The following is a 24,426-nucleotide window of genomic DNA, read 5'->3' on the forward strand; positions in this document are numbered from 1 at the left end:
TGTGGTTTCACCATGTTGGCCAGGCTGGTCTCAGACTCCTGACTGCAAGTGATTCACCTGCCTTGGCCTCCCATACTGCTAGGATCATAGGCATGAGCCACCATGTCCAGCAGAGATCTGATGGTTTAAAAGTGTGCCACTTACCCCCTTGTTCTCTCTGTCTTCTGTCGCCATGTAAGCTACCTTGCTTCCTCTTCACCTTTCATCATGATTGTAAGTTTCCTGAGGCCTCCCCAGCCATGCAGAACTGTGAGTCAATAACCTCTTTCCTTTATAAATCACCCAGTCTCAGGTAGTTCTTTCTTTTTTTTAGACAGAGTCTCGCTCTGTCACGCAAGCTGGAGTGCAGTGGCGTGATCTTGGCTCACTGCAACCTCCGCCTCCTGGGTTTAAGCAATTCTCCTGCCTCAGCCTCCCAAGTAACTGGGACTACAGGTGCCCGCCACCACGCCCAGCTAATTTTTGTATTCTTAGTAGAGACAGGGTTTCGCCATGTTGGCCAGGCTGGTCTTGAACTCCTGACCTTGTGATCTGCTTGCCTCAGTCTCCCAAAGTGTTGGAATTACAGGCATGAGTCACCACGCATGGCCTCAGGTAGTTCTTTATAGCAGGGTGAAAACAGGCTAATACAATATTTTAAATATTTGTAACAGTTAAGAAAATTGAACTTATTAGAGTGTCTGGTATTAAAATACTAATACTTCATGATTAAAATTTAAAATGTTATTGAGTTTTCAATTTTAGAGTTGTAATTTTCTTAAAAGATAAGTTTACAAAAGTTTACAAAAAACATTGAAATGTTAAAGAGAACTTAAGATTCACAGAATTTATATTTTTATTAGATTCATATTATTCTAAACATTTGGGTAAATTCTGCTTGTTAGAGGCATTAAGGAAAAATAGTGTATTAAATTTAAAATATTTAAGTGACATTTAGTTAACTAGGTTTGTAAATGACATTAAGTATGGATAAAAGGACACTTTAAAAATGGGTGTTGGCCGGGCATGGTGGCTCAAGCCTGTAATCCCAGCACTTTGGGAGGCCGAGACGGGCAGATCACGAGGTCAGGGGATCGAGACCCTCCTGGCTAACACGGTGAAACCCCGTCTCTACTAAAAAATACAAAAAACTAGCCGGGCGAGGTGGCGGGCGCCTGTAGCCCCAGCTACTCGGGAGGCTGAGGCAGGAGAATGGCTTAAACCCGGGAGGCGGAGCTTGCAGTGAGCTGAGATCCGGCCACTGCACTCCAGCCTGGGCGACAGAGGGAGACTCCGTCTCAAAAAAAAAAAAAAAAAAAAAATGGGTGTTAACATTCACTAGATTAAGAATAAAATAATAACGTTTATAAATTGAACTTAGCCTCAGTTTGTGAATTGGTAACTTTAGTAAAATTAGTATTAATTTAAAGCACTACAGTAGCCCCCAAATAGTCTTTTATGTATAAAAAAAGTACCTTCAAGTACATCAAAAAAGAAAAAGTCATATTGACGAATGAGAGCTGGTCTTTGAAAAGGAATAATTAATCCTTGAGAACATTATCATATCACAATAGATATTTTTCCTTTGTGCATGTATTAAACAATCAATATTGAGTGGTTTTTTTTTTTTTTTTTTGATGGAGTCTCACTCTATTGCCCAGGCTTGGAGTGCAGTGGTGCAATCTCAGCTCACTGCAACCTCCTCCTCCCGGGTTCAAGTGATTCTCCTGCTTCAGCCTCCCGAGTAGCTGGGATTACAGGCATGTACCACCAAGCCCAGCTAATTTTTGTGTTTTTCGGTGGAGACGGGGTTTCACCATGTTGACTGGGCTGGTCTTGAACTCCTGACCTCAAGTAATCTGCCCGCCTTGGCCTCCCAAAGTGCTGGGATTACACGGTGTGAACCACCGTGCCTGGCCCTAAAGGAAGTATTTCTAAAGGACTGAACAAGATAAAAGAAAAGAAAATGCAAAGGAGAGTACAGTACCCTGGATCCAGTAAAAGCACTCTAGAGAGGAGAAGAAAGTACCTTCCCCAATCAGAAGAGCTGTTTGGAAATGGTCTTGGGTCTAGTTGGTTGAGGGATACAGCAGGCTACAGTGAGTGACCTGAAGGAAATAAATATCTCCTCCCTACCTCCGGCCTGCTGCTGGTGCATCCCCTTGGCCAAACCCAATCAGAAGCCGGAGGGTAAGGTAGCCCGTCCAGGCAGCCCATGTAGTCCAGCCTTTTAGGATTTAGAGCAGAATGGACAGTGGATTTGCAGGGGCAAGCAGGAGACATCCAGCAGATTCCTCTCTTTCCATCCCATTCTTCTTTCCTTTTCTTTTTTTGAGACATCCAGCAGATTCCTCTCTTTCCATCCCATTCTTCTTTCCTTTTCTTTTTTTGAGACATCCAGCAGATTCCTCTCTTTCCATCCCATTCTTTTTTCCTTTTCTTTTTTTTTTTGTTTCTTCCTTCTCTATATTTATTTATTGAGTATCTATTATGTGCGAGGCTTTGGAATGTTTACAGGTAGCCAATTACATTTTTGAGTTTGTACTAGGGTTGAATGTGTCAAAGTCAAACATAGTGTTAGGAGCAGGCAGTATAGATAGCAAGAAATGTTGGTTTTTTCAGATGTATTAAGAAAGTCTGGGCCAGGAGTGGTGGCTCATGCCTATAATCCCAGCACTTTGGAAGGCCGAGGTGGGCAGATCACAAGGTCAGGAGACCGGCCTGGCCAACATGGTGAAACCCCGTCTCTACTAAAAATACAAAAATTAGCTGGACATGATGGCAGGTGCCTGTAATCCCAGCTACTCAGAGGCTGAGGCAGGAGAATTGCTTGAACCCAGGGAGGCGGAGGTTGCAGTGAGCTGAGATCACGCCATTGCACTCCAGCCTGAGCGATAGGGTGAGACTCCATCTCAAAAAAAAAAAAAAAGTCTGAATTCAGCACGTGAAACAACATTTTAAGAGTACCGTTGCATAAGGCACAAGTCCAATTGTATTCAGTCAGACATGGAAAAACTCAAAACTTGTTTATAAGCCGGGTGCGGTGGCTCACACCTGTAATCCCAGCACTCTGGGAGGCTGAGGCAGGTGGATCACCTGAGGTCAGGAGTTCAAGGCCAGTCTGGCCAACATGGTGAAACCCCGTCTCTACCAAAAATACGAAAATTAGCCAGACATGGTGGTACACGCCTGTAATCCCAGCTACTTGGGAGGCTGAGGCATGAGAATTGCTTGAACTCAGGAGGCGGAGGTTGCAGTCAGCCAAGATGGTGCCACTGCACTGCAGCTCGGGGCGATAGAGCAAGACTCCACCTCAAAACAACAACAGAGCACAAAAACTTGTTTATATGTGTATACATTATATATATATTATGTACTACATTGAGAGCATTCAAGTTTGTACTTGACTGTTTTTGTAAGCAGATACCATAGTCCACTCAATGATTTACCACTTTCGACACCTGAAAATCCTATCTTCTTCTTTCTATATTGCCCATCCTGGTCTCGAACTCATGGGCTTAAGCGATCCTCCCACCTTGGCCTCCCAAAGTCCTGGGATTACAGGCATGAGCCACCCTGCCGGGCCTGAAAATTCTGTCTCAAACATCTTCATTTGTATTTTGTACAAGAAAGTAAATAAAATTTGTCTTTTTAACATTAAAAAAATTGTGTTCTTTGTTGAGATGCTTGAAAGGCATGCATACCAATGTGATACAAAGACTGGGCGTTGAGACAAAGTTGTGCATTTAATGAATCAAATTAACTTCATAAACCTAGGTTTTGCCTGTTTCACTTGGTCTCCTACATTTCCTTAGGTATTTGAATTTTTCATGATCTCTTCTTGTGATTAAGGTGTTTGCTGTATAGGATTCACAGAAACAAAATATTTGGTGGGGAAGATAAACATCATTCTGATTGCCAGTGGTTCAGTCTGACTTAATAAGTGCCTTTAAGTGCTAATTAGCTAAGGGCATCTTAGCCTTTACTCTAACAAATACCAGTGCCTTTAAGTGCCAATTAGCTGCTAGTATTTGTTAGAGTAAAGGCTAAAATGCTGTAGTAAAAATAAGGCAAAAGTATAATGGCTTAAATAATATGGGAACTTATTTCTCTCTCATGTAACACTTCAGCCTGTCTAGGTTGATGGAGCAACTTTTCTTAGTAGGGTTAATCAATAACTAAATTCCTTCTGGTTTGTTGTTCTTCCATTTCCTTGGGCATCATCCTATTCTGTATGAATGAAGCTGGTCTTTCTCATTTCTTTGATTCAGTTTACAAAAAACGAGAAAAGGCAAAATTCAGAGGAACCAACCTGACTTTAAGTTAGAGATGACTTGGAAATTTTAGATGTTTTACAATCAGCTCCCATTGGCTCAGACTTGGTCATATGGCCATATGTAGCTGCAAGGGAGGTTGGGAAATGCAGTTACTAGTGGCATGACTGTGCATCCAGGAATAAGAGGAGGAGAAATAGTCAGTCACAGTATTGTAGAATATCAAAAACACCAGGTTGGTCATAGTGGCTTATACCTGTGATCCCAGCACTTTGGGAGGCCGAGATGGGAGGACTGCTTGAGCCCAGGAATTTGAGACTAGCCTGGGCAACATAGTGAGGCCTCATCTCTACCAAAAGTAAAGAAGATTAGCTGGGCGTGTTGGCATGTGCCTGTGCTCCTTAACTACTTGAGAGGCTGAGGTAGGTGGATCCCTTGAGCCAGGAGGTTGAGGATGCAGGGAGCCCAGATCGTGCCACTACACTCTACCGTGGGCAACAGAGTGGGATCTTGTCTCAAAAAAAGAAAAGAAAAGAAAGAGGCCCAGGTGGAGTCAACAGATAGTACCCCAAAACAAACATTGATCACAATTTACTACTTATTATAGATGATACATTATTTTAGTGATGGGGAGTGGTAGCAATGGTCTAAATTGAGGAGCGAATTTTGAATGATGTTTCAATGCCAAAAAATTTTTAGATTGTACACTCGTTTGATAAAGGAACGTTGCTATTGTGATCTGGATATGGCTGCTCCTTACCCTAAAGCACACATGAAAGCTGTGAAGGTTATCAGAATCAAAATGGAGTCACTAACTTTAAGAAAACCCTGAAAAAGGGAGTGAGGGAAAGCCATAAAGAGGGAGTTCTCGGCTGGGCGTGGTGGCTTATGCCTGTATTCTCAGCACTTTGGGAGACCAAGGTGGGTGGATCATCTGAGGTCTGGAGTTTGACACCAGTCTGGCCAACATGGTGAAACCCCGTCTCTACTAAAAATACAAAAATTAGCCGGGCATGGTGACACGTGCCTATAATCCCAGCTACTCAGCAGGCTGAGGCAGGAGAATCCCTTGAACCTGGGAGGCGGAGGTTGTAGTGAGCTGAGATCGCACCACTACATTCCAGCCTGGGTGACACAGCGAGACTCTGTCTCAAAAAAAAAAAAAAAAAAAAAAAAAGGGATAGTTCTCAGCCGGGCATGGTGGCTCAGGCCTGTAATCTCAGCACTTTGGGAGGCCAAGGCAGGTGGATCACTTGAGGCCAGGAGTTCAAACGCAGCCTGGTCAACATGGCGAAACCCTGTGTCTACAAGAAAAGAGAGAGAGAGAGAAGTCTCATATATTATGCCTAATAACAAAAAAGACTACAAAAAACATAATCTTGCACAAAGACCATCTCAATCTTATACAAAAATATACTACTACAAGGACATCTGCCCAGCAACTGTCTATCTGACCTTGGACTGGTGTCGCCCTTGTTACTGATCTTTGTAGCCAAAGGTAATTATCTCAAAACAATTACATAATCCTCCTCATTCTTTCCTTTAAAAACCTTTGTCTTCCTTTTCCTCCCCAAATACATAGTTTACCAAGGCATGCCTATTCCCGTTGCACGCTGTATTCCCAGATTAACATTTTCCATTAGAGAGCCTCTCTGCTTATAATTGAGGTTGACAAGGCCATAAAGATTTCTTTATTTTCTTCATGTTTAAAAAAAATTTTATTCACCAAAAACCTTGCAAGGCCATAAAGATTTCTGTTATTCCATAAACTAGACTGTAGACTGTCTTGACTTTTCTTTTTTTCTTTCTTTCTTTTTTTTTTTTGAGACAAAGTCTTGCTCTGTCGCCCAGACTGGAGTGCAGTGGTGTGATCTCAGCTCACTGCAACCTCTGGGACTCACTGCAACCTCCGCCTCCTGGGTTTAAGCGATTCTCCTGCCTCAGCCTCCAGAGTAGCTGGGATTACAGACACCCACCACTGCACCCAGCTAATTTTTTTGTATTTTTAGTAGAGATGGGTTTCACCATGTTGGCTAGTTGGTCTCGAACTCCTGACCTCATGATTCACCCGCCTCAGCCTCCCAAAGTGCTGAGATTACAGGTGTGAGCCACTGCTCCTGGCCTTGTCTTTTCCTTCTTTCATTTTGTTTTGTTTTTTTTTTTTTTTGAGATGGAGCCTTGCTCTGACACCCAGGCTGGAGTGCAGTGGGCCATCTCAGCTCACTGCAACCTCTGCCTCCTAGGTTCAAGATATTCTCCTGCCTCAGCCTTCGGAGTAGCTGGGATATTACAGGCACGTGCCACCATACCCAGCTGATTTTTGTATTTTTAGTAGAGACAGGGTTTCAGCATGTTGGCCTGGCTGGTCTCGAACTCCTGACCTCAGGTGATCTGCCCTCTTAGACTGAGCCTGGCCTAGATTGCATTTTCTTTTTCTTTCTTTCTTTCTTTCTTTCTTTCTTTTTTTTTTTTTTTTGAGACGGAGTCTAGCTCTGTCGCCCAGGCTCTGGAGTGCAGTGGCATGATTTTGGCTCACTGCAAGCTCCACCTCCCAGGTTCACGCCATTCTCCTACCTCAGCCTCCTGAGTAGCTGGGACTACAGGTGCCTGCCACCACACCTGGCTAATTTTTTTTGTACTTTTAGTAGAGATGGGGTTTCACTGTGTTCACCAGGATGCTCTTGATCTCCTGATCTTGTGATCCACCCGCCTCGGCCTCCCAAAGTACTGGGATTACAGGTGCAAGCCACTGTGCCTGGCCCCTCCCTTGTCTTTTCTAATCCAAGGTGTCAGTATTCTTCATACCTTCCTGGCCCCGCTCAGTGACTCATGCCTGTAATCCCAGCACTTTGGGAGGCCAAGGCAGGCAGATTACCTGAGGTCAGGAGTTCGAGACCAGCTTGGGCAACATGGTGAAATCTCATCTCTACTAAAAACACAAAAATCAGCCAGCTGTGGTGGCATGCGCCTGTAATCTCAGCTACTTGGGAGGCTGAGGCAGGAGAATTGCTTGAACCCAGGAGGTGGAGGTTGCACCGTGGCTGAGATCGGGCCGCTGTACTCCAGCCTGGGTGATAGAGCCAGATTTCGTCTCAAAAAAAAAAAAAAAATCTAAAGCAGTGGTTTTAACATTTGAGTGTGTGTAAAAATCATATAGGGTAGATGTTAAAATTGCATATTGCAGAGCTTCACCCAGAGATTCTGGTTCACTAGGTCTGGGCTGGGCCTGAGAAATCTGCCTTTTTTTTTTTTTTTTTCATTTAATTTTTAAAATTTTCATTTTTTTGTGTGTGGATACAGGGTCTCACTGTGTTGCTCAGGCTGGTCTCAAACTTTTGGACTCAAGCAGTCCTTCTGCCTTGGCCTCCCAAAGTGCTGGAGTGAGGCACTGTGCTTGACCTGAGAAATCTGCCTCTTAACAGGAACCCCTGCTGAGGCAGATCACAGGGGTTGACTGTGAAAAACCCAGATATAGCCTGGGCGAAAAGCCTGTTTTCAGGTGCTCAGAGAAAGATATTTCCATCTAGGCCAAGAATCCTGGCTGGGGTAGTTTTTTTCATTACTCTTATTAAACTCATTATTCATCTCCTGCTGGAAAATTGGGCACAAAAGCTGGTGGAATGTGTTGCCAGAAGTCAGGGACCCCAAACAGAGGGACCAGCTGGAGCCACAGCAGAGGAACATAAATTGTGAAGATTTCATGGACATTTTTCACTTCCCTAATAATACTCATAATTTCTTATGCCTGTCTTACTTTAATCTCTTAATCCTGTTATCTTCCTAAACTGAGGATGTATGTCACCTCAGGATCACCGTGATGATTGTGTTAACAGTACAAATTGATGGTGAAACTTGTGTGTTTGAACAATATGAAATCAGTGCATCTTGAAAAAGAACAGAATAACAGTGATTTTTAGGGAACAAGGGAAGACAACCATAAGGTCTGATTGCCTGTGGGGTCGGGCAAAAAGAGTCATATTTTTCTTCTTGCAGAGAGCCTATAAATGGACGTGCAAGTAGGAGAGATATCGCTAAATTATTTTCCTAGCAAGGAATATTAATATTAAGACCCTAGGGAAAAAATTGCATTCCTGGGAGAGGTCTATAAATGCAGCTCTGGGAGTCTTATGAGTTTGGCCCCAATCTGATAAGAAGCCTGAGTCTCCATTGTCTTCTTGAAAGTGCCCCATCCAGGGCTTCCACAGCACCCCTTGGAGCTCCTCTTCCCCATCCAGACCTCACCCAGACTGGAGAATTGACCTTACTGACTTCTTCATGTGCATTACAGGCTCCCCTTGCTCAAGCCACTCTTGCCACTCTGTCCCCAAGGCCCAGGTTACTGTTGTGTTGGGATGATATCTCAAGTATTGGTTGACATATTTTTGTTTTTGCCTTTTTTTTCTTTTGTTTTTGAGACTGAGTCTCACTCTGTCACCTGGGCTGGAGTGCAGTGGCGAGATCTTGGCTCACTGGAAGCTCTGCCTCCCGGGTTCATTCCATTCTCCTGCCTTGGTGTCCTGAGTAGCTGGGACTACAGGTGCCCACCATGACACCTGGCTAATTTTTGTATTTTTAGTAGAGAACTTAGCTAGGAAGGTCTTGATCTCCTGACTTTGTGATCCACCCACCTCAGCCTCCCAAAGTGCTGGGATTACAGGCGTGAGCCACCGTGCCCCGCATATTTTTGTATTAATAGTATTTCCTGCTCTCTTACTGCATCCCTTCATTGAGTTCAACTGTGGGAGATAGGACAGATATTAAAGGCATGCAGTAGTCAAACCTGTCTTTGGGTTTTATTCTTTTTCCTGATACCCAGGAGTGGGGGTGGAGAGTACCAAGGACAGGGACTAGGCCTGTCTTATGAGTTTGAGATAATGACTGAAATACACCCTGGTCTCCTGCAGTACCCTCAGGCTTATTAGGGTGGGGAAAAAAATCGCTCCCTGGTAAATTTGAGGTCAGACCGGTTCTCTGCTCTCGAACCCTGTTTTCTATTGTTTAAGATGTTTATCAAGACAATATGTGCACAGTTGAAGATAGACCCTTATCAGGAGTTTTTGATTTTGCTCTTTGACTTGGGGTCTTTGCTTTGCCCTTTGCCTTGTGATCTTCATTGGCCTCAAAAGCATGTGATCTTTGTTCTCCTTTTTGCCCTTTGAAGCATGTGATCTTTGTGACCTACTCCCTGTTTGTACACCCCCTTCCCCGTTGAAGTCCTTAACAAAAACCTACTGGTTTTGCAGCTCAGATGGGCATTGTCGTCCTAACGATATGTGATGTCACCCCTGGAGGCCCAGCTCTAAAATTCCTTTCTTTGAACTCTTTCTCTTTATTTCTCAGACTGGTCGACACTTAGGGAAAATAGAAAGAACCTATGTTGAAATATTGGGGGTGGGTTCCCCCAATAGAAATGAGATGATAATGAGGTAAACATTTATAGCCCTTTAAGATTAGGGCTGTTCTACTTATAAGTTTCTATATCTAGCACTTTTAATTTTGTCTGCAAATTTTGTACCTGATTAAATGTAAGTGAACTCCTTATATTTTTCAAAATGTGCTTCTTTCTCCTTGCTCCACGGCTAGGACTTGATTTTTTTTCCTTGAGTCTCAATCCTTCCTTCTTCTTGCCCAGTGTCATTGGGGGATGTGATATCATTCTTTCAGCATTGAGAGAATCACTTTACTAGGGTAACACACAGTATAATTTTTGGCCTGGGGCTTGATTTGATACCGCCTTGTCTTTAGGCCTCATGGGCTAGATGAATTTTTCAGGGACGGTCGAGGCAGAGAGAGTGGAGAATAGATCAAGATATTGAGATACACCTGTAATCCCAGCGCTTTGGAAAGCCGCGAGCGGATCACCTGAGGTGAGGAGTTCAAGACCAGCCTGGTCAACATGTGAAACACTGTCTTTACTAAAACTACATAAATTAGCTGGGCGTGGTGGTGCATGCCTGTAATCCCAGATACTCAGTAGGCTGAGGCAGAAGAATTGCTTGAACCTGGGAGGTGGAGTTTGCCGTGAGCCGTGATCACGCCCCTGCACTCCAGCCTGGGCGTTAAGACTCCATCTCAAGAAATAAAAAAAATAAAAAAAAATTTTAAAGATATTGAAATACTGAGATGCTGTGAGTTCTCCTGAAGGGCCTCGGCTCCCTAGTCCCTGTCCTTGGTAATCTCCACCCCCATTCCTGGGTATCAGGATAAAGAATAAAACAGGTTTGACTACTGCATGCCTTTAATACCTGTCCTATCTCCCACAATTGAATTCAATGAAGGGATGGAGGAAGAGAGCAGGAAATACTATTAATACAAAAATATGTCAACCAATACTGGAGATATCATCCCAACACAACAGTAACCTGGGCCTTGGGGACAGAGTGGCAAGAGTGGCTTGAGCAAGGGCAGCCTGTAATGCACATTGAGAAGTCAGTAAGGTCAATTCCCCAGTCTGGGTGAGGTCTGGGTGGGGAAGAGGAGCTCCAAGGGGTGCTGTGGAAGCCCTGGATGGGGCACTTTCAAGAAGACAATGGAGACTCAGGCTTTTTATCAGATCAGGGCCAATTTCCTTACTTTTGAACAAAACCTACTTCAGGTTCTTTTAAGATAAGGAATGAGATAAATGTTTCAGAAACTAAGAGACAGCACCACCCAAGGAGTATTCTGCTGCCTCTTTACTCTGCCTAAACGATGTTTAAAATTATTCAGATGTCAAAAGTACAGTTTCAGTCTAGGGCTGCCTGATGAGAGTGTTGCTTTGTTCTCCCTTCACAATAGCTCTTGTGGTGAGGAGTGTGCTTGGCCGGCTGTCCCCCCGTGACACCTTGGGGATCCACTCTGCAGCTTTGCTGAAGCCACACTCTCATAAGCTGCTTCCAGCCAGTGACTGGGCATGGTGGTGTAATAGAGCTGGGGCAGTCTTTACTATGTGGGACTCCTCTACCAGTCAATCTTTGACCTGGGGCTCTTTGTTGGCCTGGTTGAGACTTTCTCTGAGCTGTGCTGTTGTCAGAAGCTTGTCCATTCCTCCATCCCCTCTCTTTCTCTTCATAGGTATCAGCCCCACATGGCAGTGTGAGGCTCTCCCTGCCTACTGAGGCTCTATCCCCCTTTCATGCTTCAAAGACTTTTCTTACACTTCTAATTCCATCTCACCATTTGCTTCCCAGAGGACCAGAACTGGCACAAGATCTTTGTGAAAAGTGTTTATTCCTTTTTCAAATGTCCGAGCGGTTTCACATACTTACCCCACCCTCCTTTTTGTGAGAAAGCAGACCCAGGGATTTTTGTCTGTAATTATTGAGATGGGATTTTTCCCTTGACCTTGACCCCTTTCATGGGAAGGAACTGGAGTGTCTCGTTTCACTCAGCCTGCAGTCCATGGACGGCTAAATGTTAACAGCTCAGTGAAGGGTCAGGGTGACAGCCTCCTGCACCTGCCCTTTTTTGACACCCAAGTTCTTGTTCAGTGTCCAGGAAGGATCAAGTCACAGGAACCGTTTGAAAGATGATGAATGCGGAAGACTTTATTGAGCAGTAGAAGTGACTCTCATGGAAGGGGAGCTGAAAAGAGGATGGTACGGGAAAAAGGTGATCTTTCCCTGAAACCCAGCCATCTCTGACTGGGCTCTACACCATCAGAAGTTAGCCACATTTTTCCATAGTCTCTCAGGCTCAGTTGTTTCTCTGCTCGTCTCTCAACCGTTTGCGTCCCCAAGCCGCAGCAGCTTGTAGCCCTGAGGCTCAGCCACTTGTGTTGCTCTTTTTTTCCTTTTTTTTTTCTGCCAGCTGGTCTGGATTTTATGGGCACAGGATGGGGGAGGGGCTGTCGAGGCGTGTAAACCAGAGCAACTGCATCTTGAATGCAGCTAGGTAAAATGAGGCTGAGACCTACTGGGTTGCATTCCCAGATGGTTAAGACATTTTAAGTCACAAGATGAGATAGAAGGTTGGCACAAGATACAGGTTATAATGACCTTGCTAATAAAACAGTTTGCAGTAAAGAAGCCAGTTAAAACCCATCAAAACCAAGATGGTGACAAGAGTGACCTCTGGTCTTCCTCACTGCTACACTCCCACTAGTGCCATGACAGTTTATAAATGTCATGGTAATGTCAGGAAGTTACCCTATGTGGTCTATAAAAAGGAGGCATGAATAGTCCACCTCTTGGCATATAATCAAGAAATAACCATAAAAATGGGCAACCAGCATCCCTCAGGGATGCTCTGTCTATTGAGTACCGATTCTTTTATTCCTCTACTTTCTTAATAAACTTGCTTTCATCTTACTCTATGGACTCGCCCTGAATTCTTTCTTGTGCAGGATCCAAGAACTCTCTCTTGGGGTCTGGATCAGGACCACTTTCCTGTAACAGAGTGGGCCCAAAAGGCAATCATTTGGGCCGGAAAAACAGGGTCAGCTGTTTTCACTTAAGGCCAGAGTTGCAGGCTTGAGGGAGGCTTTTAGCTGGGAGCCCAGCAAGTCTGTATCATTGTGAGAGTCTACTTCAAAGAGTAAAACGATTTGACTCTGTTTAAATTTTTTTTTTTTTTTTTTTTTTTTTTTTTTTTTTTTTGAGATGAGTCTCACTTTGTCACCCAGGCTGGAGTGCAGTGGTGCTGTCGGCTCACTGCAACCTCCGCCTCCCGGATTCAAGCAATTCTCCTGCCTCAGCCTCCCGAGTAGCCAGGATTACAGGTGCTCACCACCACACCCAGCTAATTTTTCATTTTTAGTAGAGACAGGGTTTCACCATGTTGCCCACGTTGGTTTACGAACTCCAGTACTCAGGGAATCCTCCTGCTTCAGTCTCTGAAAGTGCTGGGACTACAGGTGTGAGCCACCGCACCTGACCTAACTTTTTATTAACTCTCTTGGGGTGGAAATCATTGACAGAAATTATTAAATCCAATCTAAAGTAAGTAAATTGATTTGGAGTGGGTGAATGAAAAAAGTTTCTCTTTTTCGGTGGTGAAGCTGCCTTTGCAAAAATTGTAGTAGAAAGGGAAACCTGACATAACTGACTCCATCTTGCTTCTACCAGGCTAAATTTTCTTTTCTTTTCCTTTTTTAAGATAGTTTTGCTTTGTCACCCAGGCTGGAGTGTGGTGGTGGAATCTTTGCTCACTGCAACTTCTGCCTCCTGGGTTCAAGTGATTCTCATGCCTCAGCCTCCCAAGTAGCGAGGATTACAGGCGTGTGACACCACACCCAGGCACTAATTTTTGTATATTTTGTAGAGATGGGATTTCACTACGTTACCTAGGACTGGTCTCAAACTCCTGGCCTCAGGCAATCCTCCCTCCTTGGCCTCCCAAAGTGCTGGGATTATAGGCATGAACCACCACACCTGGTCTACCATTCTATCTTTAAATAAAACAATAACAAAACTTCTCTATTGCTTCCAGTGGTTTTTCTCTAGAAAGTGTTTGTCAAATTTCAGTGTGCACATGAAATCCCAAGAGACCTTGTTAACATGCAGATTAGGATTCATTAGGCACAGAAGAGTGAGGAGCTGAGATTCAGCTGAATGTTCATGCTGATGCTGGTGGTTCACTCTTTGAGGAACAAAGCCCTGGAGCAGTGGTCCTCAACTTTGACTGCATTATGGGAATCACCTACAGAGCTTTAAAGAATACTGGTATTTGAGTGCCACTCAGAGATTCTGAGGTCTTTGATATGGACTGTGGGCTTGGTATCAGAATTTTTGTAAAACCTCCCCAGGTTATGTAATATGTAGCCAATATTAAAAACTCCTCCTAGTGGCTGGGTGCGGTGGCTCATGCCTGTAATCCCAGAACTTTGGGAAGGCGAGGTGGGCTAATCACCTGAGGTCAGGAGTTCGAGACCAACCTGGTCAACATGCGGAAACTTCATCTCTACTAAAAATACAAAAATTAGCTGGACATGGTGGCACATGCCTGTAATTCCAGCTACCCCAGAGGCTGAGGCAGGAGAATCACTTGAACTCGGAAGGCAGAGGTTGCAGGAAGCCTAGTTTGCGTCATTGCACTCCAGCCTGGGCGACAGAATGAGACTCTGTCTCGGAAAAAAAAAAAAGCTCCTCGTAGCTATAGGGGCATCCTACACCACATATTTCTACACAGTTTGAAATTTTTTCCAATATTATGTTGCCTTGGATTTTAAGAAAAGGAAGATGAATTAGAAGAATGAGGACAAGGAAAAGGAAAGAATTAAAGAAGAAAAGGAATGAGGAAGAAGGGAAAAGAAGAAAGGAAGAAAAACTTTTCCTGGCCCTATAGATACAGCCTTTTCCTTCTCAATCAAATTTCATAAATGTCCACTTCCGCACTTCCCATTCACACCTCAGCCCTTCTCAGCCTAGCTTCTGTGTCCTTTTCTTCCTCAAATGTACTGACAATGAGCACAATGCAAGGAGACACATCTGTTATTATCTTACTGATTTTTCTGACTTCTTTGATACAGCTGGCTAATGTTTTAGGAGCCCCTAGGAAGCTAAAGCATTGTCCGTTATTTTTCTCTTTATATGAGAATAGTATCTTATAAAATGATTCTTGTCACCAAGCAAACAACAGTGTTTAATGATAGATGGGAACAGATAAAATGTGCAATGCATGCACAAAGCTCTAGTTAAAAAGAAAAATCTCTTCATGTCCACAACTGTGATTGTTTTTTACTGTTTACTATTGCTACTGATAACCAAAATGAGTGACCAAGGCAAGGATCTCAATCAATTGAAGTTTATTAAGCCATCTTTATGGTGTGCCTGAGAAAAGTACAAGCTACAGACAGATCCGTGACTGTTTTTTCCAAAGAGATTTTCGGGAGATTTAGTATTTCTACATTTATACAGGAGGGGAAAGCATCTAGGAAGAGGGACAGGTAGGCGGTAAGGCAAATGGCCACATTCTTGTGAGACTTTAGCTAGTGCCCAATAAATCTACACTTTATCTATGATAAGGTGAATGTCCGAATTAAAAAAAGGGAGTAAGCAAAGAATCAATTACGCAGACCAATCTGGGTGAGTGGAGGAATGATTGATCTCTTCTTGTCTTTGTTCCACATCTGAAAAGATAGGTTTGTAATTGACATTATCAGTGTAGAATTGAACAGACTTTAGTTTTAGGAGCTAGATTTAGATTGCAGATGGAAAGTTACAATTGGCTGTCCTTGTTTATGGGAGGCCAGAAAAAAATTTACTTATGAATGATCTGTGGGGGCTGTCATTTCCAGATGCCTGGGGTTTTTACCTTTCTACAGGAATCTGGCAAATGTATAGTGCTAGTAACAGCCACTCATTTGGAAGAGGGTGTTGCATGACTCAGCCTCCAGGCTTTACTTTCCCTTTGGCATAAGGAGCTTGAATCTCCTGAGATTTTTTATTTTCCTTTATACTGCTGTTACAGCCTGATGGGTTCTTCTTGCCTGCTGCCTGAAAAAAACAAATGCACCGAGAACAGCAGGTTTTGCAGCAAAGAAAGAGTTTAATTATGGCAGGGCCAGCCAAGCTTGAGGATGGGAGAAATTTCTCAAATCTACCTCCCCAAGAATTCAGAGGCTGGGGAGTGGGATTCGGTGTTTTTTTTTTTTTTTTTTTTTTTTTGTCTGTTTTTGAGATAGGGTGTTGCTCAGTCTCCCAGGCTGGAGTGCAGTCATGGTGCAATCGTGGCTCACTTGCCCTCCAGGGCACAAGCTATCCTCCCACCTCAGCCTCCTGAATAGCTGGGACTACAGGTGTGTGGCACCACACCCAGCTAAGTTTTATATTTTTGTATACAGATGGAGTTTCACTATGTTTCTCAGGGTGGTCTCAAACTCCTGGGCTCAAGCTATCCACCCACTTTGGCCTCCCAAAGTACTGGGATTACAGGTGTGAGCCACCACACCTGGAAGAGGCTAGAGTTTTTAAGGGTACTTTGGTGGGCAGGGGTCTGGTGAACTGAAACAATTGACTGCTGGGGATGAAATCACAGACAATCTAAACTGTCTTCACGCCACTGATACAGGTCATGGGAGGGGGTCTCAGGGCCAGCTGATGTCTTCTTGGTCTGCCAAAATGCTAAATTGGAAAAATATCTCAAAGACCATTTCTTTAGGTTTTGTAATAGTGATGTTATCTATAGGAGTAGAGGGGGAAGTTACCAATATTACAGTCTCTGGTTACATGACTCTGGGGCAGTAAGCAACTTACAGAAAAGCAAGCTAGAGGCCGGGCACAGAGGCTCACGCCTATAATCCCCACATTTTGGGAGGCTGAGGTGAGAGAAGAGAGATAGACCCTCTCATATTGTTTTATACTCAGAAAAGGAAAGAGAAAAAACTAAAGGCAGGTAACCCACCCCTAGGAACCAGACTCGAAACCAAGGAACCAGAACCAAAACCAGGCCTGGGGCTGCCTGACCTAAGCCTGTTAGTTAAAATTCCACCCCTGACCTAGCAACTGATGTTATCTATAGCAGACATTGTATGGAAGGACATTATGAAACCTCCCGTTCTGTTTTGTTTCACTCCGACCACCAGTGCATGCAGCCCCTGTCACGTACCCCCTGCTTGCTCAAATCGATCATGACCCTCACATGCAGACCCCCTTAGAGTTGTGAGCCCTTAAATGCCTGCAATTCCAGCACTTTGGGAGGCCTAGGCAGGAGGATCACAAGGTCAGGAGATCGAGACCATCCTGGCTAACATGGTGAAACCCCATCTCTACTAAAAAAATACAAAAAATTAGCTGGGCATGGTGGCAGGTGCCTGTAGTCCCAGCTACTTGGAAGGCTAAGGCAGGAGAATGGCGTGAACCTGGGAGGTGGAGCTTGCAGTGAGCTGAGATTGTGCCACCGCACTCGAGCCTGGGCAACAGAGCAAGACTCCATTTCAAAAAAAAAGAAAAAAAAAGAGTTGTGAGCCCTTAAAAGGGACGTGAATTGCTCACTTGGGGAGCTCGGCTCTCAAGACAGGAGTCCTGAGGATGCTCCCAGCAGAATAAACCTCTTCCTTCTTTAACTCGGTGTCTGAGGAGTTTTTTTTTTTTTTTTTTTTGAGACGGAGTCTTGTTCTGTCGCCCAGGCTGGAGTGCAGTGGCCGGATCTCAGCTCACTGCAAGCTCCACCTCCCGGGTTTACGCCATTCTCCTGCCTCAGCCTCCCATGTAGCTGGGACTACAGGCGCCCGCTACCTCGCCCAGCTACTTTTTGTATTTTTTAGTAGAGACGGGGTTTCACCGTGTTCGCCGGGATGGTCTCGATCTCCTGACCTCGTGATCTGCCCGTCTCGGCCTCCCAAAGTGCTGGGATTACAGGCTTGAGCCACCGTGCCCGGCCGTCTGAGGAGTTTTGTCTGCGGCTTGTCCTGCTACATTTCTTGGTTCCCTGACAGGGAAGCAAGGTGATTGGCAGAAGGTGGAGGCAGCTCCTTAGGTGGCTTAAGCCTGCCCTGTGGAACATCCCTGTGGGGGACTCCAACCAGCCCCAAGTGACACAGATCCTGAGAGCACTTCTGGGTAGGCATTTGCCCTGGTGGGACACCTCGCCAGAGCAGTGTGTGGCAGGCCCCCGTGGAGGATCAACACAGTGGCTGAACACTGGGAAGGAACGGGCACTTGGAGTCTGGACATCTCAAACTTGGTAAGATCAGTCTTTGGAAGTTGCCCACTCCATTTGAGTGGAAGCGTGGCCTGATCACCCACGGCATGCCTTTATTGGCACTTTGGTTTTGGTTTTGGTTTTGACTTGGTTTAAGTTGCTTGACAGGACTGGTCTTGGGAACTTGCCTACTTCATTTGATTGGAAGCGTGGCCTGATCACCCACGGTGTGCCTGTACCAGCACTTTGGTTTTTGTTTTTGACTTGACTTGGATTGCCTGATACTTTGGTTTTGGTTTTGACCTGGCTTGGATTTCTGGATACTCTGATTTTGGTTTTGATTTTGGTTTGGTGTAAACTGCAAAAGCGTGTGTGTGTCGTTTTAACCCGTTCTTTGTTTTGTGCTGTGCGTGTGGTGTGAGCATGGTGTTTTGTCTCAAAGAAGCGTGGGTCAGGCACAAATAAGCCCACCCTACTAGGAACCATGTTAAAAATTTCAAAAAAGGAAAAAAGGGCGAGGGGCAGAATTGATATAAAAAGAGTATTATATGGTAAATTCTTGTCCTGAAATAAATTAACTGATTGTTTAAAGAAAGAAATATTTGTAATAAGTCAGAAAGTTAAAGCATGTCAAAGAATTGTCTGCGAAAGTTGTGAAAGAGAAAAATGTTATAAAAGAAGAATTTATGCAAGAAATGTTGTATAATTTAAAAGTAATTAGGCCTCCTGAATGTAAAACTATTGAAGAGACAGTTTATGTGGAAGGTGTATAAGGAAAGTAAAGTATATCTTTGGTAAAAGGATTATAAGGAGGCATAAGAATGTAGATTTTTTACCTACATTAAAAGGTTAAAAAATTGTTTTAAAGGTTAAACAAGTTTTAAAAATGTTAATTGTGTGTAAATTCTGTGTGTAAATATATTAGGTAAAGTTAAAGAGGTATCATCCAGTTTTTCTGTAAACTGGATATTAAAATAAAAGCATAGCAGGTTTTTCTTAAAGCACCAACCTGCTCTTTAGCAAAAATTATACAAGGTTAAAAAGAGTCTATAAAATCTTACCTTATGGTCAAACATTAAAAATTAGATAAATATGTCTACAATGTTTTTTTTAAAATTAGGTTTAACATTAATAACCCACTAATATAAAGGTAAAATTTAGCTTATCTGATATAAAAATCATACAGGAAGCACTGTTAAATGTAAAATAGTATTTGGCTTTCTTTGCTTTAAAAACTAATAAAAATAGGTGCTAAAGGAAATTTCTCAGCCAAAAGGCACTACAGACTATAAAGTCCATTGCCAAGGTCCCCACATTTAAAACAAAAAGTCAATTTCTTAGAAATTATACACTTGGTTTATCTTCCACTTTCCTTTCCCTCAAAAACTAAAAGTCTTTTAGCATGTACCACCCCTAGAATTTCCGGTAAACCAGTGCCAGCCTGAAGATCACGTTCTCATTAAAAGGTGGAAAGAAGAAAAACTTGAGCCAGCCTGGGAAAGACCGTACCTTGTGCTGCTAACCACCAAGACTGCTGTTTGTACAGCAAAAAAGGATAGACTCACATCCGAGTCAAGAAAGCGCCACCCCCTCCAGAGTCATGGGCCATAGTCCCAGGGGAAAACTCTACTGAACTAAAGCTGAGAAAAATTTAACTCTTTTAATCCATTCTATTACTCTTTTTTCTTTCCTCGTTCTATTGCTGACCATCTAGTTATTAACATAACCAAGTCAATTTTGCCTCAAACTACTGCATTTAATGCTTGCCTTGTTATACCCTGTGGAGACTTGCCAAGTCAACTTTCTACTTCAGAAAAGTACTTCTGTCCCTCCTGACTCTCCTCAGACTAGGTATTAGTAAACTAGGACCATTTAATCCGGGGAGATTTTGATAAAGACCCCAGTGCCAACTAGGAGTCTTGCCCCCCAATGTAGAGCTTTTATGCTGTAGTTGGTCCAACATTCTGTGGACCACTAAAGAGCAAGGATGGACTGCCCCAACTGATTTTTGTAATTTCCTGAAATCATACATTCATTTTACTAGAGGATCATAGAAGTCGAAGACTTAAAACAAACTTTAGCAATTAAGACAGGATACCAAGATGCAAACGCCTGGTTAAAATGGATCAAATATTCCATCTGCATGTTAAACAAAAGCAATTGTTATGCTTGTGCACATGGCAAGTCAGAGGCTCAGATTGTCCCCTTAGTGGAAACTAAGGTGGTCCTCCAGTCGACCAAGCATAGGCTGCATGGTAGCTGTTTTCCAGGACTCTACAGTCTAGAGTAGTAAGTCATGTCAAGCTGTCTCTGCTATATCCCGAAGTCCAGCACCCTGTGGGTCAGCCCCTGAGGGCCATTCAGCTTCTGTCTCCCAACACTAAGTTCACTTTGTGTCTCTCACGACAGAGAGGAAACTTAGCATTCCTTGGAGACCTGAAGAGATGCAATGAGTTTAAGAATTTTCAAGAGCTTATCAATTAGTTAGTCCTTGTTCATCCCCGAGCTGATGTGTGGTGGTATTGTGGTGGACCATTACTGGGCACTCTGCTGAATAACTGGAGTGGCATTTGTGCTTTAGTCCATTTGGCTATCCCTTTCACCCTGGCATTTCATCAACCAGAGGAAAAAAATTATGGCAGTTAGAGTCTTAACCCAGACTGTGGGGCCCTGGCCAAGGCCAGTGGCCTATCTCTCAAAACAACTAGACAGAGTTTCCAAAGGCTGGCCCACATGTCTAAGGACCCTAGTAGCAGCAGCCCTGTTAGCACAAGAAGCAGATAAGCTAACTCTTAGGCAAAACCTAAACATAAAGTGCCCCCATGCTGTGGTGACTTTATTAAATAACAAAGGACATCTTTAGCCAACGAATGCTAGACTAACTAGATACCAAAGCTCGCTCTGTGAAAATCCCTGCATAACCATTGAAGTTTACAGCACCCTAAATCCCGCCACCTTGCTCCCGGTATCAGAAAGCCCAGTTGAACATAACTATGTAGAGGTGTTGGACTCAGTTCATTCTAGTGGGCCCAACCTCCGAGACCATCCTTAAATATCAGTAGACTGGGAGCTGTATATGGATGGGGGCAGCTTTGCCAAACCCTGCAAAGTGACTCTGAAAAAGACAACAAGCCCTGCTCCAGTCATATCTGGAAACTGACTGGTCCACACATGGCCAAAGCATGAGAAGACTCATCATGGGACTCATTTTCCTTAAAATTTGGACTTGTATAGTAAGAACTTCAACTGACCTTCTTCAGACTGAGGGCTGTTCCCAGTGTACACATCAAGTCACTGAGGTGGACAAAAGGTTGATATGGTCGTATTAGTTTACGGTTATTATAAGTGTACTGGAATTCTAAAAAAACCAAAACAAAAACAAAAAACTTGCTTGTATAATATTATCATATACAAGATATGTAGCCCAGGAAATGACCAACCTAATGTGTGTTATGACCCATCTAAGCCTCCCATGGCCACAGTTTTTAAAATAAGACTAAAAAGTGAAGACCGGTGGGGGCTCATAAACAATATGAGTAAAGTGTTAGCCAAAACAGAAAGAAAAAGAGGTGCCCAAACGAGTCACCTTGAAATTTGATGCCTGTGCTGTCATTAATAGTAATAAGTTAAAAATAAGATGTAGTTCTCTTAATTAAAAAAGAGGCTATATGGCAGAAAATAAGTACATTTATCATAAATTAAGACTGTGTAAAAATAAATGTAGATACTGGTCTTGTGTCATTTAAGCTACTTAGATAAGAAATAAAAAAATCCTGTCCACCTTCAGCAAAGGAAAATTGGTCCTTCCTGTACCAGTGGTCAGTGTAAACCCTTATAACTGTTAATAACCAACCCCCTTAATCCTTGCTAGAAAAAAAGAGAACGTATAACCCTAAAAATTGATGGAGCTGGACTGGATCTTCAAGTAAATGTCGTGGTTTGAGAAAAAGTTTTTAAATGCTCTCCCGAGCCAGTATTTCAAACCTTCTATGATGAACTGAATGTGCCAGTACCAGAAATTCCAGGAAAAACAAGAAGTTTGTTTTTGCGATTAGCTGAGCATATTGCTCAGTCTCTCAATGTCACTTCATGTTATGTATTAGCACAAGTGTACTATATGAATCATTATCAATATATTGCACAGGAAGACATAAGTAGTGAAAATAAGAGTGAGAACTCCCACTAATAAAAAGTGAGAGCCTCGAAGTGGGGAAATGAGAGAAGAGACATAGACCCTCTCATATTGTTTTATACTCAGAAAAGGAAAGAGAAGCAAAACGAAAGGCAGGTAGTCCGGCGCCTGGGAACTAGACCTGAAACCAGGCCTGGGCCTGCCTGACCTAAGCCTGTTGGTTAAAATTCCACCCCTGACCTGGCAAGTGTTGTTATCTATAGATTCCAGACATTGTATGGAAGGACGTTATGAAACCTCCCGTTCTGTTTTGTTTCACTCTGACCACCGGTGCATGCAGCCCCTGTCACGTACCCGCTGCTTGCTCAAATCGATCACGACCCTCTCACACGGACCTCCTTAGAGTTGTGAGCCCTTAAAAGGGACAGGAATTGCTCACTTGGGGAGCTCGGCTCTTGAGACAGGAGTCCTACCGATGCTTCCGGCCGAATAAACCCTTCCTTCTTTAACTTGGTGTTTGAGGAGTTTTGTCTGCGGCTTGTCCTGCTACAGAGGTGGGAGGATCACCTAGGTTCAGGAGTTTGAGACCAGTTTGACCAACATGGTGAAACCCCTGTCTCTACTAAAAATACAAAAATTAGGTGGGCATGGTGGTGGGCACCTGTAATCCCAGCTACCATGGAGGCTGAGTCAGGAGACTGGTGTGAACCGGGGAGGTAGAGGCTGCAGTGAGCCAAGATGTTGCCACTGCACTCCAGCCTGGCGACAGAGAGAGACTTTGTCTAAAAAAAAAAGCAAGTTAGGCAGTGGCAGGTCATTATTTAACTATGCTTATTCTTTAGCAAAAGTCAGGCCCCTTCCATAATTCTAACCTGAGACCTATTGTTAGTTTTCACAAATATGGTTGCAATTTTTGAAAACGATGGGGATCAGTTCAAGGAAAGGACTGTTACGTCCTCAGCACAAGAATGAGCAAAAGTGGCCGGGCATAGTGGGTCACACCTGTAATCCCAGCACTTTGGGAGGCCAAGGCAGGCAGATTGCTTGAGGCCAGGAGTTCGAGACCAGCCTGGGCAACATGGTGAAATCCCATCTCTACCAAAAAATTAGCCGGATATGGTGGCACATGCCTGTAATCCCAGCTACTCGCAAGGCTGAGGCATGAGAATCACTTGAATCCTGAGGGCGGAGGTTGCAGTGAGTCAAGATCACCCCACTGCACTCAAGCCTGGGTGACAAAGCCAGTCCCTGTCTCAAACAAAAACAAGAAAACAAGAAGATAGAATGAAGTCATATATTTATATGCTGAAAGGAAGAAACTAGAAAGGGAGAGCAAGGGAAAGTGTAAGACAGAATGTCGTAATTGGTAGGATAACATCTCAGAAGAGGTGGTAGGAATAGAATTGACAGCCTGTTGAAAAAAATGAACTTAGAAAAGGAAGGAAAATTTGTCTTCTGACACTGAAAGGAGGAGGAGATGGATGATAGACTTACAAGTGAGTTTGAGGGTTGGGGAGAAGGAAAGTGATGGAGTTGCCTCCTGCAGGTCTTTGCCTCCTGTTTTTCTCAGAGAAGTAAGAGGAGAGGTCATTTGCTAAAAATGAATGGGTCAAAGATGAATAATGGCTATTGAACATTTACTATGTGCCACAGAGGGCTTTACATACAAAATCATGCACAATCCTTTCAATAGCCCTATTACAATTCCACTATACAGATGGGCACATTGATGCTCCACTGAATTCTCCTGTGCTCAGTCTCTAAGCATCTATTCTGAGGTTCCTTCTCTAGTTCTCCACTTCTTCAGTGATATCTGCCAGTCCCCTGACTGTAAATATTATTTACAAGACTCACCTCCAGATCTACATTTCTAGTCCTGACTTGTACTGCAAATTCCACCCAATAGTTTATCTTGCATTTCTAAAAAAGGCTCTTGATAGTAATCTCAAAACTACCATGGACAAAACAGAACTCTTCCTAACTCTGCACCCCAGCCTCCCTACAACCTGTCAAAATAATGCTAAAAATTCAGAAATTACCTTGAAAGTGCATCTTCCCTTTCCTTTCCCACTCACTTCAACCCCATCCCGAATCAACAAGAACTTTTGTCAATTTGATTTCCCTAGTATTTTGAGACCATCCACTTCTCTAATATCTCCACCACCACTACTAGTCCAGTCCACCAGTTCTTCATACATGGACCACTGCAACAGTGTTCTAACTGCCATCCCTGCTTTCACTACTGCATCCCTGCAACCCATTCTCTGCATTTCAACCAGAGTGAGGGATGTGTGTATATACGGGGAAATTTAAAAACATATACATAATATAAAAAATTAGCCATAAGTCGTGGCATGTTCCTGTAGTCCCAGCTTCTTGGAAGGTTGAGTGGGGGAGGATTGCTTGAGCCTAGGAGTTTGAGGCTGCTGTGAGCTATGATTGCACCACTGCATTCCAGTCAGGGCAACAGTGAGACCCTGT

The sequence above is a fragment of the Rhinopithecus roxellana genome, chromosome 3 (assembly GCF_007565055.1).
Source record: "Rhinopithecus roxellana isolate Shanxi Qingling chromosome 3, ASM756505v1, whole genome shotgun sequence".
Taxonomy (NCBI): domain Eukaryota; kingdom Metazoa; phylum Chordata; class Mammalia; order Primates; family Cercopithecidae; genus Rhinopithecus; species Rhinopithecus roxellana.